Raw genomic sequence first — 20,681 nt, forward strand, 5'->3', positions numbered from 1 at the left:
GTCAGTGGCACATCAAGTCCAGTCCTGGGCAACCCCTATCCCCGGCTGAAGCGAGACATTTCCACACATTCAGACTCATAAAACACATGTTGTCCATGTCTCAAGAAGGACTCTTGAGAACAGGAACGTCATGCCAGCAAGCCTGCAGGAGCAAGTGCTTGCACTCACACCCTCCGGGTACAGAGGAATCATCTCAATAAAACGACAACTCAGAACCAAAGTGTGGTTCCCACAGATGGACAAAAGGGTAGAACAGATGCTAGGCAAATGCATTGCCTGGAAGGCAGTCACCCCATGCACCTTTCCCAAGCCTCTCAAGATGTCATCAATTCCTTTGCAAGTATGGGACGAAGTTGCCATTGGCATGTACGGCCCGTTAGCCAACGGCAAGTATGTACTTGTAATCATCGATGAAATGTGCAGATTCCCGCAGGTGCACCAGATCCACTCAACCAGCGCCCAGGGGGTGATACCAGCATTAGACAAAATGTTTGCAGACTACGGAATTCCGTCCATAGTAAAATCGGACAATGGCCCCTCCCTTCAGCGGACATGATTTTGCCATGTTCGCAGAACATTTGCTTTCCAACATTGCAAGATAACACTGTTATGGTTCCAGCCATTTCCAAACAGTAGACCAGGTACTTGTGAGACAGACTCAAGACGCCGGAGACGTCCCTGCTTTCAAACCCGAACCAATGATCGTGACTCAGATACAAGGGTCAATGATAACCGTGGCCAGTCCAGCGAGCACAGTGACCAGAAACTTGTTATGGTTTCAAACTTTTGAAGGTGAGAGATGTCAGGAAAGCAGTGGCCCCACTGCGGGAGAGGACTCCTTTGATTTAGACTCCGAGTACGTAGAAGAAGACATGGGCGTAGATGACAGCACCAGTGATTGCACTACGGAAGGACGTTCCCTGTGCGGGCAGCCCTTCTCAGAGATTAGTTTGCAAGCCTTCACGGTGGATCGAAGAAATGAACTAACCTCCCATGTTTCATGACAAGCAGCGGGGAGATGTAATGTCCTGTTTCTATTGTTCTCCTTGGGAAAGGAGACTGTGTCTCCGTTCTATTGTTATGGTGAGCTGCAGCCCACGTGTTCAGATGGGCGGAGTTTCCACCCAAGCACCAGTTTGCGCCTCATTAATAAAGAAGTAACAGCTCGACACTTGGGCCCCTCACTTTATTGAATCTAGTCTTATTTACGCAATAAGGTAATCATTGTACATGTGCCAGAGTTCAACAGATCAGTGCCAGAAATGAGGCCATGAAGAACCCTAAAGATGTCTACCTCCGATCCGTATCACGGATCAGCGGTATTGCATCAGGGACAAGAGGATCCATTCACCAAGTATGATCGATAAGAATAATTGCTTTATTTCACTCTTTTTAGTTATTTGCAGATTAGCATCCGTTAGATTCTTAGAATTAGCAAGTTTGGAAGCAGATATTTGACAAAGTCCTTGATGAGACTTGTGTTAACCTAAAAAATACTCTTTTCTACTTATGCACTTACCCACTCCGGCTTGAACAGTGGGGAATCAATCCTTAAACCAATACCATGTACTGATAGATGGCACAATCAAAAACAACAGGGTGAGTATATATTAAAAAAGCAAACTAAACATGTGAGAAAGTGTGAAATGAGCATTGAAGGTACAATACCTGAAATTTTTATAAGTATTTTATGTTCAATCTTGTGAATTTGTTTATGCTTGATACCTTTGTAGACTCTCTCCTGATGACCCACTATATAATAGTGGGGAAACACGTGTTGAGAGAATGGAATGTAAGAAGGAAATACAGTGATTGAAGAAAAACTAAATGAAACTTAATAAACTACAAAAAAGGAATCTGTGTTACTATGCAAACGAGTTTGTGGATAATATCTTAGAAAACATATAGGGCCTCATCACGAGTTGGGTGGTATCCCCAGCGGTATTACCTCTGGGACTATTAGCGTTACCGCCAACCCCCCGCGCTATTAGCACTGGATCACTGGTTTGGCAGAATGGTAAGACCCCGATCCCCATTGGGACCATTGTGGAATTTCATGTTCTCCATTGGGCCCAATTGGAAATTCTCTGCACTACTACCGTCGGCGGTATTAGCACCGGAAATCAGAAAAATCGCCGCAGATTTGCCCCCAGAGAGGGGGGTAAATCCTGCCAAACCGGTGATTTGGCAGACCCTTAAATGCAGCAGTAATAATAAATTAGGCAGATAGTCTAAGAGAAAAAAGGCAAAACTAAGAATGGAATAATACTGTTTCGCCCTGTTGTGTAAACAATTTCTACATGAAGCCGGCACACTGGGAAAGGTACCAAAGGCATTAAGGAATATCAACAACTATATACCCTGTGGCACCAGCTTGCCTTAGCGATAGATTTCTTTTATTAAAGCATCAATATAGTGTGAACTGCATAATTCAGATTCTTATTCCTCAAAGGCAAATGCTGCACGCTCTCCATCATCACTAGTGGCGCCACCTTTGAAAGGCCTCAGGCTTCTATGGATTCTGGTTCAGTGCCAGAAATGAGGCATGACGAACCCTATAGATTTTTACCATCCATGCTGCAGGGCCCCATATTATCTTGCAAACAGGCTCTCTCAATGACGTCAGTCTGGGCCATTGCACACTGTGGAACTGCAGCTTTCTTGCATCTTAGAACCTAATGTTGCTCTTGCAGATAAATGAATTGTCACATGACACAGAGTCCATTGCTGCTTTTACATTCTGAAAAGGAGGACTCTTTAGAGATGGAAAGATAGCTCCGCCAGTTAAGCATTGTCCTTGTTTGCAGGCTACTTGTTCGAATCTCTGCAGGGCCGACTCAGCCCTTCTACCTCATGAGGGTGATAACTTGGGTACCATTTAATTGCGTAATCATTTCATTTAAGGTGACAGAGTTTCCTAGTGGCAGTCTCTCAACCAGGGTTCATATTAAAGAAACTTTGCATTGTTGCCCGTGCAATGTTTTAGGGTACTACCACCAGGGCAAAAGTTGTCCAAGTGCAAAACACACCTATTCTTTCAGTGCACATGTGTACCAGGGCAAGGGTCTCCCTCGTGATAATACTGTTCTGCATTAGCATAGGGCAAACATTGACCCGATGAAACATACCATTTCGTTCAATGTATTTTTTGATCGTGGGCACTGTTAGCACTAGTGCAAGCAGTCTCCTGGTGCAAAATAGCTCTTCAGTCAGTGTTTTTCCTTTTTATTGAGGCACAGAGGCAAACATAGGCCTGGTATAAAATGCCAATTTGTTCTATGTATTTTTGTATTAGGGCACTGTTAGTGCTAGGACTCACATAGTCTTGGTGCAAAATAGCTATTTCTTCAGTGTATGTTCATCAAGGCACTATTGGCAGTAGGGCAAACATTGCCTTGGTGCAAAATACATTGAAAGAATTGGTATTTTTCACCATGGCAATGTTTGCCCTACTGCCAATAGTGATAGTGCCTCCATAAAAAAAAGCAATGAACTAATTGTTATTTGTACCAAGACGATGTTTGCCGTAGTGCTAACATTGCTGTGAAACAAAAATAAATTGAAAGAATTGGTGTTTTTCACTAAGGCAAAAAATGTCCAAGTGCAAAAACACATTCTTTCAATGCATATTTGTACCAGGACAAGGTTTACCTAGTTCTAATACTGTATTAGCACTGGGGCAAACATTGCGCTGGTGAAAAATAACAATTCTTCAAAGTAGTTTTGTATTAGGGCATTTCTAGCACGAGGGCACACATTGTCCTGGTGCAACATAGCTAATTTGTCAAGGCATTATTTTATCGCAGCAATATCGGTACTAGGGCAAACATTGCCCTAGTGCAAAATACATTGAAATGATTGGTATTTTTCACCAGGGCAATGTTTGCCCTACTGCCAATAGTGCCTCAATAAAAATAAAATGCAACGAACACATAGTTATGTGCACCAAGACAATGTTTGCTTTAGTGCTAACAGTGCTGTGAAACACAAATACATTGAAAGAACTGTTTTTCCTAGTGTCCAAGTGCAAACACACATATTCTTCCAATGCATATTTGTACTAGGATAATGTGTCCCTCGTTATAATACTGTATTGGCACTGGGGCAAACATTGCACTTTTGAAAAATACCAATTCTTCAAAGTATTGTTCTATTAGGGCAATTCTAGCACTAGGGCAAACATTCTCTTGGTGCAAATAGCTAATTTCTCAGTGCATTTTTTACGGCACTATTGGCACTAAGGCAAACATTGCCCTGGTGACAATTGGCAATTCAATCAATGTGTTTTTATATTAGGGCACTGTTAGTACTAGGAAAAACATCGTCTGCGTGTAAAATAGCTATTTTCTTCGGTGCATTTTGTTTTCAAGTCACTATTGGCACTAGGACAAACATTACCCAGGTGAAAAATACCAAGTCTTTCAATGTATTTGTGTATTAGGGTACTGTTAGCACTAGAGTATGCATTGTTTCCGTGCAAAATAGCTATTTTTATTGCACTGACACAAACGTGCATTGAAAGAATGTGTTTTGGCCAATTTTTGTGCTTGTGCTAATAAACTGCAAATCTGCCCTTGCACTAGTGTACAGTTTCTGTGATACGGCCCAAGCATTTGATAACTTAGTTCGCCCCCTTCTATTTAATACAGAACAGATATATATGTTTCCATTCTCCCCGGCACTGATTGTGAACCCTGATGTGGACATGGACACTATAAGACGACCTTTTTACAGTGAGGGTGATTGTGTATGCAATGCTGTGTTTCCCTGTTCCCACGCCGACGCCCCAGTCTGCCCCCTTGCCGCGGAGCGCCATTAATAAATGTTTCATGCCGCTTGTCTTGCTGGGCCTGAATGCTTTTAAGCCTCCATCCCCTGGGCCCATTAGAGCAAGAGGCTGTGTCTGCTGGAACATATGCTTCTATCAGGCCCTGGCTGTCTGGATGGATGGTCTCCCTCTGGAATAATAGCAAAACAAGTGCGTGAGGCAGTATTAGCAGCACGGTTTATGTCTGGGGTGGGGTACATGGGAAAAGGCTGGAAGATAGAAAACCAGTGCTTCCCATATCCTCTATTACAATGCTTAATGCGCATGCTCGGAGGCAGATGGCATATGCTCTACCTTACACGCGCTGTCACTCTTGAAGAAAGGGGTTTTGTCATCCAATCAGGTTTTCTGAAAATATTTAGTTGTTTTTCATTGATTTGTTTTTTTACAAAATGGCTGATTCACTTTACAAGAAGAGTGGGACTGTTGGGCAGGGGTGGACTGGGAACCAAAAGAGGCCCTGGAAATAATTTTAAAAGTAGGTCCATGTAACACATTTTCAGCAAGCCCAACACTTTTACTATGAGAAAGTTTGGAAATAAAATAGGTAACCACACAAAAGAGGCCGAGGAGGATGCAGAGGACTACCGGGAAATCTCTGTGTTCCCTACATACCAGTCCACCCCTGCCCAGTGTGCAGAGGCCTACCGAGAAATCTCTACAGTTCCCTATAGGCCAGTCCACCATGGGCGTAATTATAGCGGGGGACAAAACCCCCTGTCCTTCTATGGCATGCCTTTTTGTCCCCCCCATCTTTTTGATGGAGGGCAGGGGGGCTACAATCATCAATTATATAATTGGACAGCGCGAGTCCAGCTGGGGTGCCCAGCAAGGCTCGCACTGTCTCATTACATAATGCTGAGATGCCTGGCAGCCACACTGCAACATATCCAGGGCCGGGATGCCCTGCGTGGGTCATTCCCTCACCCTGGCTGGCCTGACTCAAAGTCAGCAGCCAGGGTGCTGAACTTGGTGTTGCAGGGACTGGCACATGTGCTGCCACGCTAGCAGCAGCAGCACTTCCAGGGGCCACGGTTCAGAGAATCACTTTTCAGATTTGTGTTCGTGCAATACACAGACAGGAACTAGGAAGCTCATTCAGCTTTTTGGTTTCTGTCTGGAGGTGCGTGAGTGCGAGAGGTTAGGTCGGTGTAACATGAGATGTGGCCCAGGAGGCATTTGAAAGCCAAGCAGAGGTACTTTTCTTTTTTTTAAATAATTTTTAATTGTGTTTGCGTATGTTTGTTGGGGGGCTGAGCTGCGGGCTGACCGTAGTGAGGGAGTGTGTCACATTTGGACAATGTGAACAGAGCTCACAGTACATATTAAGGCCCCAGGTATGAAGACACACTAACGATAACAACTGTGCATTCTCTGTGGCAAGCCACAGCTCTGCAACGTCTCTAAAATTAGTCTTGCCACTTTTCAGATGCTACTGAAGCACCACCATCCTAATTTCAAAATGAAGTTGATGGAAGGTGCACCCTCCCTAAGTAGAGTGGAAAGAGTCAAGCTGAGAAAACCTGTGAAAACCTGTAAACCAAAACTGTCGTACTCTGCAAATTCTGTGAAATGAATTTGAGTGCTATTCTAAAAGCAAAAAGAAAAGATTGAGGCTGAGTACCACAAAAGGAAATACACCAAACGCGGGTTTACAAAGATACACAGATCTTTATTCAAAGTAACTGAACAGTTTTCAAAGGAAAAAAGTAACAGATAGCTATCTGGCCCTCAGTACATCACAACGAATACCAGCCTGTTCGATGTGAGAAGTGAGTGGGGCTGTACATCAGAATATTCGCTCTTTTATACAGTTTCTAACCTAATGTCCAGGCCCTCTGTACGTTAATAATTCCCAATCTATGGTTCGTGCCGAGGTCACCTCTGACTCACCCAGCTATATGCATACAGATCACCTTCAGTTTACATGTTCAACAAATCACAATGGCAACAGTATATTCTCGGATTTAACATAAGCCTTAGTACATATTTTAATACAATGCAGTTCAACAAGTGTTCACGTTTAGTATTTACAAAATAGTGTGCTTAATATATGCTCGTGGATCAGTTACTTTGGCACAGGTAATCCTCGATCTACAGGTCAACGAAGGACAAGGTCTCATTACATGACCCTAACATTTGGCCTATGGGCAGTTTAGGCATTAACTTGCACTTAGGGGTCAAGACGGCCATGTTACAAACAGAAGAACACTGTCCACCATTTTATAACACAGGGTGACTTTGGAGCGAGAATTTAAATGGTGGATGAACCTACAATGGCGGCTAAATTGACCTAAGGTCAGAACCTTGCAACGTGGAGTTCTTCGCAGAGCAACTGGGCTTAGGCCAATATATACAGTAAAGGAGGCACTATATAATATCCTGTTTAACACTATATGTCTTCCAAACATGGTGAACGTTTGTTAAGCAGTTTTTGCTCTAGGTGCGCAGAAGGAACTGTATGGGATTTTGAGTTAAAAGCACACTTTTAGGAGCCGTGTATAACTTTTCCCCCTGCGGCCAAAATCTTCACCAAACTGGCAAAAAGTATTTCGAGTTTTGCAGACACTTTTTCCGGACGGTTTGGTGCTAATTAGTAAATGAGTGTCATGGTTCAGGGTACAGGCCACCAAAAACTGCTTCACTTACCAAATTAAACAAGGGGGTGTCCAGCATTGTAAGAGTGTCAGGGGGGAGCAACGAAATGCAGTGTGTGCAATTCCACATGGTCTCATTGGTGCCCCCAAACCACCCACCCCTGTCCCAATCCACTGTTTTGGTAACATTAGTGGAAGATGGCATTTTAGCACACAAAAAAAATAAAAACTTCAGGATCATTCCAGATGCAGGAAAAGCATCTATTAGAGCTCTGTCCAAGCCCTCTGAGGCAAAATACATGCAAACTTTCTAATTATTATATGAATTGCACCAACAGAAGTGACTTCATAGAAAAGGACATTGCAAGGCACATCATCAGTCTTTGATACTTGGACGCAGCACGGAAGTGACTTTAGAATAAGTTGCCATAAATAAGCCAAATGATAAATACATTTGTGGTACAAACTACCTAAATTGCACTATTGTTATATGTGGAGCAATTCTATAGTCATTAGGCTTTTCCATTATAATACCATGATACATTAACATAAGCTTTGAAGTGAATCAGAGTCACTTGCAGAGCTGCAGATAAGGCACAATGTGATTAAATGATTTGCTCAGGATCACACACTTGGTTAAATAGTGAAACTGGGATGTGGACAATTTAAGCGACCGCGTACATCTTTCCAGGTTTAGTTGATATAGATATTTATGAAGGTTTTGCTTTACATTTCATGTGCTTAAATAATTATTTATAGCAAAGCCATGGAAGCAAACCACATTACATAATAAACTAGCCTTTCATAGTAAACTAACCATACACTATATGCATTGTCATAGAAATATCTTGAGCAATGGGAGTATGGCTTTAGTTGTATTCTCCCCATTCTGCATGCAAAGTCACAGTAGCATCATGTAGATTGATGTGAGCCTAACCGAACCCCCTTGAGTTTTAAAGCCATAGTCATTATGTCATAAAGCATGCAACATTATGCACCATTCTCACTTCTGATCACTCCCTCCCATTAACATTTCTAAAGGGACAAAGGTCCCTGCTAATAGTAACCCCCTCCCTCCCATCAGTGCCTAATGGCTCACATTGTAATGCTCTATTGATACAGAGCAACGTGAGGACCCTCTGCTGCCCGGAACTCCTTTGGACATTGTCCTGGCAGCTGGACACCTTTACCATGCATAATGGGTAAGGTGTACTGTTGCCAGGACAATGATCATGCTGAGCATATATTGCTCAGCACACATTATCCTGCAGCGGGACACCTTTGCCGTTGGGTGCCCTATTTGATGTGCCGAACGGGAGAGGTGTCCCAATGACACATTTCCCGGTCTGTCTCTTAAAAGAGCCACAGGGGGCAGCTTGCCCCCTGCCTCTCCTGGCTTGTTACTCCACTGTTTGGAGCCATTTGAACACATGACAAAATACATACATTTTAATCAGTCAGAATCTTGTAGAAAAAAAAACTATCAGCACATACACGTATAAGGTGCTGTGCAGAACCCGAGTTTGGAGATATATGACATTAAAAAAATTATACCAAGTTTACTTGGTCACCCACTGCACTGCATTAACCATTGGCTTCTGCCTTTGAATGAAAGGAAAAATCAAGGGAATTGCTGACATTCCAGTGAATCTGTTCCTTTCTGCAGTGGCTTTATAGTTCAGCTAGGTCAAGTCAATTTAGCGCAAAATTTCGGGGATCAGGCGGTGATAAAGTATGGTCTGCTCAATGGACGTTGTGCCACTATTTCCATGTGTTATTGTATATGTACATATACATGTTGTGTGCACACAGTGTATGTCAATGGAGGTGCTGGGTGCATTTGAATATGAGTGAGAGTGAATGCAAGCATATGTGTGTTGACTTTTGTGTCTGAATGAATGATAAATAATGCATTGTTTGTATGTTCTATTGGAATTAAGTTTGTGAATGTTAAGTTGTGTCACTGGGTGCATGACAGGCCGGCTGAAGATGTGTGGGGGCCCAATTGAATTTTAAAGATAGGCCACCAGTCTTATGAAAGTTATAACAGAGCGTCAGCAATGGACTCTTGTGGTGTAGTTGTCTAGTGTTAACCCTCAGGGATTTAGGTTGTTTGACCGAGGTACAAAATCACAGCAGAATTGACCGTAGTCATTTTCGCTGTGAATACGATTTTACAAACCCATGTTCCCCCATACCGCCAGAACACCCACAACCCCCTGCTTTCTTTTTCTCCATCCGCCGCCTCCCCTGTACCCTGCAGCGTCAGATCCATTCATCTAACGTGGATCGGATCTGAGGATGCAGGGTCACTTTTTCTTCTTTTGTTTTGTTGGGTCCCCTGCTGCCAATGCTGAGGAAGCAGGGGACACCCCTGCAACCGCCGAAGCCAAATATACCTAGCATAGGGGGCGGGGGACACACCCGCATCCCCAGCTCTTCATGTTCGGTATCTTCAGCTTCGAACTAATGGTGGTGAACAAATTCAGTCAAATCTACATTCGACCCCATTTTTTCTCGATCGATTTGGCAGAAATGATCCCTAAGGGCCACCATCTGCCCTCCCTACAGCCCACCCCTGCCCCCCCAACATTTTCAGCAAAGTCACTCCACTGCAGTCCAGCCCTGCTGTTAGGCCCATTGCTAGAATGTCTTAAATGTTGGCTTACACCCCCGCTAAACACAAATGGACTGTGTATGTCTGTGACATTTAAATACTGACACTACACATGTGGAGTGGGGTATCTGACATGATTTAGATAATCCCATCAATACTCTGGTGCAAGCGAAGGAAAGTCATGTAGTATCAGCAGATATGCATGCAATGAAATCTCATGCACATATGTGTATGCAGTGCTCTAAGTGGCCTGCCAAATCGAGCCGGGCTTCCTAGGGGTGTGTGGCCAAAATGGGGCGTGGCCTGTCAGGGGTCAGCAACACAAAGAGGCTACACTTGTCTCAGCTGAAGCACGCCTGTTATGCCACACGCCGTAAGACTCCCGGCTCGATTTTGGAAAAAAGGACCGTGGCCTAACAGGTTGCATTCAAATCATGTAAATGTTGATGCCTAATAGCGGCACCGACCCCTGCCAGGCACCACATTGCATCGATCATCACTCTCGCACCTGGGGTTCAAGGGTGATGAACTCTGCATTTCTAATGAAAGGGGTGCCTTGCAGGGTGTCAGCAATGAAAAGGCAGGCATGGCTTTTTTTCTAAAGCCTGAATCTCTCGTGTATAGGTGAGAGCTTTAGGCTTTAGAAAATAATCCTTGGCTTCTAGTGGGCTGGGGTAAGCAGGGTCCATTAGGGAGCCCCGTCATGGCCCCTTCTCGTACACAATTGTCAGAGCCTGCCAAGGCCTTTCCTTTGTGAAACTGTCTGTCCTCTGTGTTCCTATACACGGTGGGTTGTAATTGTAGTGTGCTAGAACTGTCTGTTGTAGTAATAATAAAGTAGATATGTGTATACAACCTTGACTGGACAGTCCGTTTTAGCATTGGGTAATAATTGTATTTTCCCTGTATTGCAACTAACCAACGATCTACGACTTTGCGAAGATAAGCCTGCCGTTCCATGCACGTTACCAAAATTGGGCAAGGAGGTCTAAAAATGCACTTGTATTCCAATCGGTTTGGATCCTTTCTGGTGTACTAGAGGTGTGGGGCTGATTGATGGTTTAGAAACCGATATTCATCCCTGGACCACTGGTGCCCCAGAAGTTGATTTGTCACAGGCAGGCTTTACCCGTTTTCTGATCATCCCACTATTAGGTTAAACACGTTTGTCAAGCCATTGTTCCCCGTAAAAGCAGGATTTGTTATTTGGATATTTGTAAAGTGCTTAACTACCAGGGGTGTGGCTTCTGAGCTTTGTGGGCCACTGTGCCATGTCACATATTGCGAGTGTGCATAGTGAGTAAGCGAAATGTTTCTTTTTTTTTTTTTTTATTTGGTTTGATTTGGCTAATTAAATTAACCTTTCAAACAAAATTACTTTTATACAAAATATTAAAAAAAAACATACAGTAAAAAGGCAAGGTATGCCAAGTAACCAATTAAAACATCGAACAATAACACATGTGACTTACATGAATGATCTTATAATCAAAACAAGGAGAGCAATCGATTACTTACTAGGACAAATTGGACATAAAAGCTTATTTAGGAATTGAATAGTGGCTATTCTTACTGTGATTTTTGGAGTCGCAAATAGCTCATTCCATAGATCATCATTTGAGCGGCTTATATAGTGGTGTCTCGTTAATTTATCAATAATGTCTTTTCTCTGCATTTTTAAAGCCGCACATTCTATTAATAGATGTTTCAAACTTTCTTTAGATAGTTTATCATTACAAAATTGGCAAAATGATTCATCCAACTTAATGATTCCCCTTCTTACCAAAATTTGTTTGGTCGGCCAAAGATTCAGGCGGAACCTCAGTATTTGATTTCTGAGTTTGTGAGAGGGGCATTTTAGTAAATAATCCGCAGTTTGGCGGAATTTTTTATGCCCAAACAGAGCTCTATCAAAATCTTTTAATTTTAGACAATCTTGTTGGGTTATATGCCAATCAAGTTGGTATAATTTAATTTTGGCTTTAGAGGGATTAGTTAGTAAAGTGTCTAATGAGATATTTGCTTCCGTCAAATCGGACATAACCGCCGCTCTCCAGCTTGATGGAAATAGGTGTACTGAACGTATTAGATAATCTGCCAGAATCTTCAGTATACCATTACTTACCAGGCCTAACACACATTTTCTAAATAGACAGCATCTCTTCCACGAAGCATGTATATTTACTGATAAAATTCCCAACTCAAAGCGGAGCAATGCTGTTGGACTAGAGTTTGGGAGATTCAAGACTTTCTTCCAAAATTTTGCCTCGAATTTGTTCCAATAGCAAGCCTCCACAGGTAGCCAAGCCTCACATCCATAAGTAATAATGGGAAGTACCTTTTGCTGATAGAAGGTAAGAATATGCTTACATGACAACTTACCATACTTATGTTGCAAAATTCTGGCTTGTGATATTAATGTGGTCAGTTTACCATTTAGACTGTCTCTTTGGGGCTTATTTGTGGGAGAATTACTGAATAGAACACCCAAGTATTTGTATTCGTTCACCACGTTCAGCTTTTGTTTATTCAGAAACCAACAATACTGTTTCCTTAATCTTGGCTTAAATCTCCCCAATTCCATCACTTGAGTTTTTACCAGATTCAAAGTCAGATTATTCTTGGTGACATATTGATCTAATTTATCAAGCATGTTTTGTAGGCCACTCGGCGTTTGCGAGATGAGGACTAAATCGTCTGCATACAAAAGCCATGCAATGATCTGGTTCCCTAGTTTAGGAGCATCATTCACTACAATATTGAATTCATTGCCTAAATCTAGAATAAACAAATTAAACAGTGTGGCAGCAAGGATACATCCTTGTTTCAGGCCTCGTTGGGTTAGAATCTCTTCAGACAATAGCCCTTCTAGATTCAATTTAACTTTCATTGAAGTATTAGAGTGGAGTAAGTATATTAAATGGACAAGCGAAGAAGGACATCCAAATTTTAACAATTTCTCAAGTAGCAGACTCCGATCTACGGAGTCAAACGCTACTCTAAAATCAACATAAGCGAGATAAATTGGTTGATTTCTTGATGCATACAGTTCTTTAATTGCATTAAGAGTCGTAATGTTAATACTGGTGCCAAGACCTGCCACAAATCCAGTTTGAAATGGGTCTCGCCGATTCTCTTCTGACGCCCAATTGTTGAGCTCTCTCAAAATAATTCTACTAAAGATCTTACCCGGGGCATCAAGAAGAGAAATCGGACGATAACTCGCTGGATTCGCTCGATCTCCCCTCTTATAGACTGGTACCGTAATGGCCTTACACCATGATGGAGGGACTGCTTGTTTAATTTGCACAGTTTGAAAAACATCATACAAAATAGATGCCCATAATTCCGGATTCTGTTTTAATACAAAATTTGACAGGCCATCTGGCCCGGGAGCTCTTGATGAACTTGCTTTGTTTATATAAAACAATACATCTTCTCGATCAAAATTGATTTGGAAAGATGGATTGCTTAATTCTGAGTTTGGTTGTGAGATTTTTCTATTATTTGGAAGATCATATATGTCAGAGAAATAGGTCACCCACTTCTTCTCCGACACACCATTAAGTTGAGTTGCTAGTTGAGTACCAGCTACTCCATTATTTAACAATTTCCAAATTTGCGAAGTGTTTTTGGTTTTAGCCACCTGTAACCACTTTTCACCATCATATTGGAACAAAGCTGCCTTGTTACCCCGGACCCAATTCCTATAATTGGTCTTCAGTTTGCGTAACGCTGATTCTCGGTAGTGTACTGGTAGAAGGGCTAACTGCCTTTTCTGTTTTCGGTACTGTGCTTTTCTCTCTCTGATGCCCTGATCAAATACATGGATATGAGACTTATTGTCCTTACCAAAACCTGTAGACAAAGTGGAGGCGAAAAGGTGCATTTTATCATGATAATTAGATGAGTCAATACCTCTCAACAAACAGTGATGGTCATTTGTTACACTGGCCGCAAAAGCGTGTAGTCCCTCGCTTGTCCATAATAGCCTGTTCCATTGAGGATTTATAACCAGACCATTCAATTGATGCTGACAATATCGAGGTTCAATCACAACCTGGAGTAAAAACTCAGCCCTCAACATCCAATGATCACTTACTATAGTTGGAATAACCTTGAACTCGGATATTTTCTCAAATAGCTTTCGATCAACATACATATAATCAATTGTAGCATTTTGGCCCCCACAAGTCCAAGTAAAAGATGGTGGATTATCAGAATCAACTGCTCCATTTAGCATTATCAAATCTCAGGTGTCAATAAATACCAACCATTGGGAGACTCTATCCGTATTTCTTTTCTTAGTTGGTTCCAATAGATGAAGATTCAGATCCCCTGCTAGTATCACATGCGCAATCTCTGTGGTGGTTATAGTATTTTCTATCAATGCATTCAAATCATTAAAAAAGGTAGTTGTTATAATTGCAATTGGGTTCCAGTATATGTTTATAACAAGAAATTTCAATTTATGAAACATTATTATGGAACATTGCAAATAGGGATTTGGGTTAGGACCATCTGAGATTGTATTTGTCGTGGTCATTTTAGTGATAATTGTCATCCCTGACATAGGTCTACCTTTTTGTCCCTTAATCGCTGGAGCCAAATGGACATAATGGTTGTCCCATGATAGTGGGGCAGTTAGCCATGTTTCCTGCATAAGAATTAAGTCACATTCTTCCAAACAACCACTCATATTATTTAGCAGGTGTTTATGTCCCCTGGTATTCCAGCTCATAACTACAAATTTCTGGGTTCGCGCAGCACATTCACCTGTTCTTAGTTATGCTTTTCCACAACTACAACCCCTAGCTGAATTGCCATCATCACTAATAACCTGACTAGTAGATTTGCAAGCAGTCGCGGATACCAGGGGTTCTTTTGTGGTTGGAATTAGGTTAAAACCCAGATCAAAAAGATCAGATCTAGCAGACCAAATAATGTTATAGATGACACGGGATCCCAACCACAAACAGGACACCGTTGGATCGTTGTCATCTGGAAACTCTACTTGTACTACATCCCTAGAGGAGATGTCCTCTAAACTGGGCACATCCGAGAATATTTGCATTATACTTCGTCTATTCATGGTGTACTTGGGGAAGGAGCCCTCCCGACAGCTAAGAAACAAGGCAAATAACTGGGGGGGCAATTTGCTCTTAGATATTCCTTTGGAGCCAGGGCGACTCTGAATACTAGGTATTTCTATAGGCGGATAATGTTTGGTCTCTTCGACTGGAGATTTGAACGAAACCTTCTTAGAGGTAGATCTTTCATCACAAGATATTGCCAGGTCAGACTGACTACAGCTCATTGCCTTCATAGATGATTTAAGAGTCATTTGTTCTGAAGTCAGAGCAACTAGACAGTCTTTGATTGTAGTTAAAATATTATTTTGTAGACTATCTTGAATATTAGGAGTCAAATCTGCTACTGGCAAAACATTTCCAGATGGTATTATTAGTTGATTATCTGTAACCCTCCCAGTGTTTATTTTCCCATCAACCTCTACTTCAGGCTTTTTTGCTGCTGGAATTAGGACCCTGGACAGTGGGTAAGTCAAAGATGGCTCAGGATGAAATTGGGCCATATACTCATCCACTGCCTTTCTAAGATCTTGAGTGTTAGGTATTGAGTTGGATACTCTAGCATCTTTCGATTGCTTTTTCTTCGGGGCCCTTAAAGCTGGGATCCGATCTGTCACATTTGAAGATTCACTCTCAAGATCTTCCGCTATTTGCACCAGCTCATTTAGGGGAGCATGCTGGGGGATCACATGGAGGGGGTCCAACCCCCCACTCTTCACTCGTTGTCGCTCTTGTGATAAGTTCTGATATTTTTTTAAGATTGCATCAGAAGCTATCAAAGCGCCCCTATCCGGTTTAGACAGGGATTTAAAGAATTGTTTTGTTTTCCCACTCGAAGGAGTTATCCTAGACTTCTGATTTTTTGATTTCTTCACATTTTCCTTCTGTTGGTGGGCTAACCCTTTAGCATTTTTAGCAAATATTGTATAAGCCCCTTTAGACTGCTGCTCGTCACTTATTTTGGAGGCAACAGCATTAGGGTCCTCAGGTTCCTCTTCACATAACACCACCTGATCAAATATAGGCGCCAACTTAGTCAGCTTCACAGTACCTTGACCCCTTACATCCTTACCAACGACATTGGCTGTTCCCACATAAGGGCTTGACTGTGACACCACAGATACCAGCCCCACCTCCTCTACTGATATTTCTCGTATAATACCCTCAACAAAAGGCACCGCGGTCTTAAACTTTTGCATATTTTTCTCAGCTCTAGATGAGCTCAATTTCCTGTCCACTTGGTCTCCAATGTTATTACATGATGACACCAACTCACCTAACTGTTTAGAGAGGAGTTCTATCTGATCGACATCACACTCTTGTTTCTGGGCCAGAGATAAACCAAAAGCCTTCTGTGACCTCAAGATAGATTCAACATTATTTTGTAATGAATTAATCTTTGAATCTAAAACTTCAAATAATTTAGCGAGGGACATCAGGGCCATATTCATTGCTTCTAATGTTACAGGAGCTGCATTTTTTATTACCAAAGTCGGGCTTGCAGCTAAACTATCACTATTTAGTCTCCTCGGAGTCGGTGGAATAAATGAGATGGAGCTTTCTGATTCTGAAATATCTCCATTTTTAAATAAAACAGGGGATTTAGAAAGGTCAGATTCGTCATCTTTGGCCACAAAACAAGAGTCCGATGACTCCAACTCTATAATTGCATTGTCTTCAACAACAACAGACTCTTGCTTCTGCATAGATAGAGGTGCTAAACTAACAATTCCTGAGCGGGCGTTCAGCAACATCATTGAGTCCGATAGAGAGATATTACAATGTTGCTCTCCCTGTTCATTACCAACATTACCAACATTTGTGGCCTGAGACAACCGTGGGCTAAGAGCAGGTTGCTGGATAGCAGAACCCGCTTGTTCGTTATTAAAGGGATACGCCTCAACATTTGATACACTTAAATTATTACATTCAGCAATTCGAGCCACAGGACGTGGAGATCGACCAACATCAAATCCGTAGTCTCTCAGGTCACCTGTAACAAAGTCAAGTCGTGATCTTTTCTTCTTTGTTCGCATCTCCAGAGGCGCACTTTTGACAAAAGAACGCGTCGTTTTTGAAGAAAACGCTGGGCTATCTCTTGAGGTAGACTCCAATAAGGCACGCATACGTTCCGCACAAGGCATACCAGATCTAAGGGTGAGCATAGTTGACACTTACTTGATTCACGATAATGCCTCTCTTTGCTTTAAAAACTTTAAAACCAGTATTAATATTTAATCATGGAATTCTTAAAACCTAGCTCTCCCACGATAACCGCGTCACCGCGGCGAAGCGGCAAAGCGGGACTTCACGGGACTTCCACGGGTGCGCGCGCCCCTGAGCTTATATAGCGCCACCCAGCCCTTATAGCAGTTAAGCCTAAACAAGGAGAGAAGTATATTAGAGTCTTGTTCTTAGCTTTAAAGCTAATTAGTCCTTTGCACAATCAACTGTTCTCTCTTTATTTTTCACCTGCTGGGGCTTGTAGTTTAACAGTCCAAAATCCAAAGATCCACGAAAAGAAACGCTGGAAGCAGGGTCCACGGCAAAGCGGGACTTCACGGGACTTCCACGGGTGCGCACGCACGGTGCGCGCGCCCCTGAGCTTATATAGCTCCACCCAGCCCTTATAGCAGTTAAGCCTGCTGGGGCTTGTAGTTTAACAGTCCAAAATCCAAAGATCCACGAAAAGAAACGCTGGAAGCAGGGTCCACGGCAAAGCGGGACTTCACGGGACTTCCACGGGTGCGCGAAATGTTTCTATGTGACTTGAGGGCTCTGTCTTCTGACTAATGAAGATAACCAGTGATATCACAATATCCTTAAAGACTGTTATGATGTGTACTCTAGCAGAGACCATGATAAAGACCTGAGCAGGGCTTTAACTGCTAGCCTAGCCCACTATGGAGGGTATAAGGTTATTAGAGCCTAGGCACAGAGCCCCCTCAATGGGTGGAAAAATGGAGCACGTGTCCTCACTCCCCCCGTTGGGAAGAGCCACACATGGCTGCCCGATGCAAAGAAGAACACGTTTTCCAAAACGTAGAAGCCAAATTCCATAATGTTCAGATAATATTCAGACCTTCATCAGCCAGGAAAAGTGTAAACTAGCTTCACCGGAGTGACATTGACATAGCCCTGCAGTGAGAGGGTGAAAAGGCCAGCTTCTGCTTTGTTTACATGCAGGAAGCAGAGCCGTTTAGCCCTTTCATCCTCTGAGTTTTCTAAGCACTGAGACACACCAGCAGCCATCAGACCCCAGAGTGCAAAGCGTTTGCAGGCTGCTGGAGACCATCCAGCAATAAATAGCATGCATGCCTGCTAGCACTCCCAGCTACACCCACATTTCACATCAGAAGGATGTTAAAGTTTGAATAATCACGTAATTAATAAGCTGTTTTTTGGCATCTGTGGTCACTCACACAACAGAATACACGGCTATACTTTCTTTAGTGCTATGCTTTCCAAAGGTGACTATGTCATCCAGTTCTGTTTCTTCATTGTTTTATTGTGCATATGGTTTCATATAAACCTTCCACATAAAAGATTAAACAATACATATTAATCAACATACTAGCTAAGTTCACAGTAAGAACATTAATTATCATACAAGGCTAAATCCCTCGTTTAAAGAGGGTGGGGGGAGCGAAAAAACAATTGTGTAGTCTACCAAGAAATTAACATTATTTCTAAAAATAATGAAAATAAAAATAAAAAAAGACACAATATAAACTCAAGAAAAATATTTTATTCAAAGACTGGACAAGAACAAATGTAGTTGGGAAGATCCCGCAACTGCCTTGACTGAGGATCACATCCTAAATGGCTGAAACATAAAAGTCGAACATTCACCAGAACATTACAAAACAATATTAGACGTCTAAGTGATTCTTGTCCTCCCACCCCCCTGCCCTCCCCACCACACAAAACCTACAGAGAGCCTGTTCAAGGGATGCTCTAGTCCTTGTGCATTGTAGGAGCCTTGTCTTTGGTGAGTTAAATGGAAATGTCATTATCACCCGCCTCAAAATTGAAAAAGGAACCCTATATACGTACATAGCCCTCTCACCATGTGTAGTGCATTCGTTCTGCAAAAAACCCTAATGATTGAATGTGGAAACAGGATTTCAGGTTTCACTCCAATCACGCCTCATCAAAAGCTATTCCGCGTGACCCACATGTTCCTCGTGCCTCTTTCAAGCAGAGGAGCTGCAAAATGACTTGCAAAAGGCGGGGGCAGGGCTCACTCCAGACTCACTCTTGCCGATACACTCGTACAAGGTGTTCACTGGGGGAAAAAGTAGGTTTTTACAAAGCAACAATTTCTTCCACAATCGGTAGACGTTCAGTGACTTAGGCCCCGACTCGAAGCAAACTATTGCTTAAGCTACAAAGGGAGGTGGCCCTAAGAGTTTCCTCCAGGGTAAGCCTTCCAGATTAGACATATCATCATGATCCAGAAGGGGACCATTCTCACAGTCATAAAGCGATGTCACCTATCATTGGAATGATTGAAAATGTCCTTTATCGATATGATATGGCATTTATAATGCGCCTATACACAAGTGTTTCAAGGCGCGACGAGGCAAGGAAGGGGAAACAGAGGGAAGACATACACTGATCCTACTAGGCCAGGTGACAATGAGATCACGCAAGTGCAGGGGAAGGGGGAAAGGGAAAAGTGCAAGGGGAAAGGAAAGCGGGCAGTGCAGTACATAGGATTACAGTGAAATAAATAAAGACAATAAATAAATATTAAGGACAATAAATAAAAGTGTGGCCAGCTAGTGGCAAGTGCAAGGGTAAGTGCAGACAGCAGGGGTCAAGTGCTAGTAGGGGTTGTAGGGATACAGAACAGTCCCCGAGTGCAGGGGTTGCCCGGGAGGCAGTGCAGGTGTGCAGCTGGCGGGGAAGGGGACCTGGGCCCGAGATCAGAGGGTAACCAGATGACCAGTGCAGTTTCAGTCAGGAGATCAGCAGGGGAGAGGAGGAGAGAAGGCAGAAGCAAAGGAAGGTCTTGAGATGCTTCCGGAACCGAAGATGGTTCTCCTCAAGTTTCAGAGAGGCAGGAAGGGTGTTCCAGAGGGAGGCCCCAGCAGAAGAAAGAGATCTACCACCAACTCGCTGCTTGAATATCTCTATAATTCATTTGCACTCTAAGCTGAGTTATCTTTTTCTTCAAAATATTCTGGAGCCCAAGGCGTCAGGAGAATGACACCATGGTTAGGTCGAGACAGTGGTGCACAACATGCAGCCCGTGGGCCGAATGCGGCCATTCTGGACATTATTTATGGCCCTCCAAGTCACATGAGTTTATAGATGAAGTAATGCCTGGTCAGTCAATCAGTCACTAAGTGTCATGTCAGGTATGTGAAGCCTCTGGCTTTTCATATTTGTCTTTGCATCATGATACATGCAGTTTTCTTTATACTTAAAAACATCATTTCAGTGCCACAATACAAAGAAATCAAAGTGGTAATGCCACTAAAAGGCAGTGGGCCTCATTACGAGGTAGGTGGTAAGGGGTTACCAGTACCGGTAAGGACACC

This window comes from Ambystoma mexicanum, chromosome 7p (assembly GCF_040938575.1).
Source record: "Ambystoma mexicanum isolate Mex_15411 chromosome 7p, UKY_AmexF1_1, whole genome shotgun sequence".
Classification (NCBI taxonomy): domain Eukaryota; kingdom Metazoa; phylum Chordata; class Amphibia; order Caudata; family Ambystomatidae; genus Ambystoma; species Ambystoma mexicanum.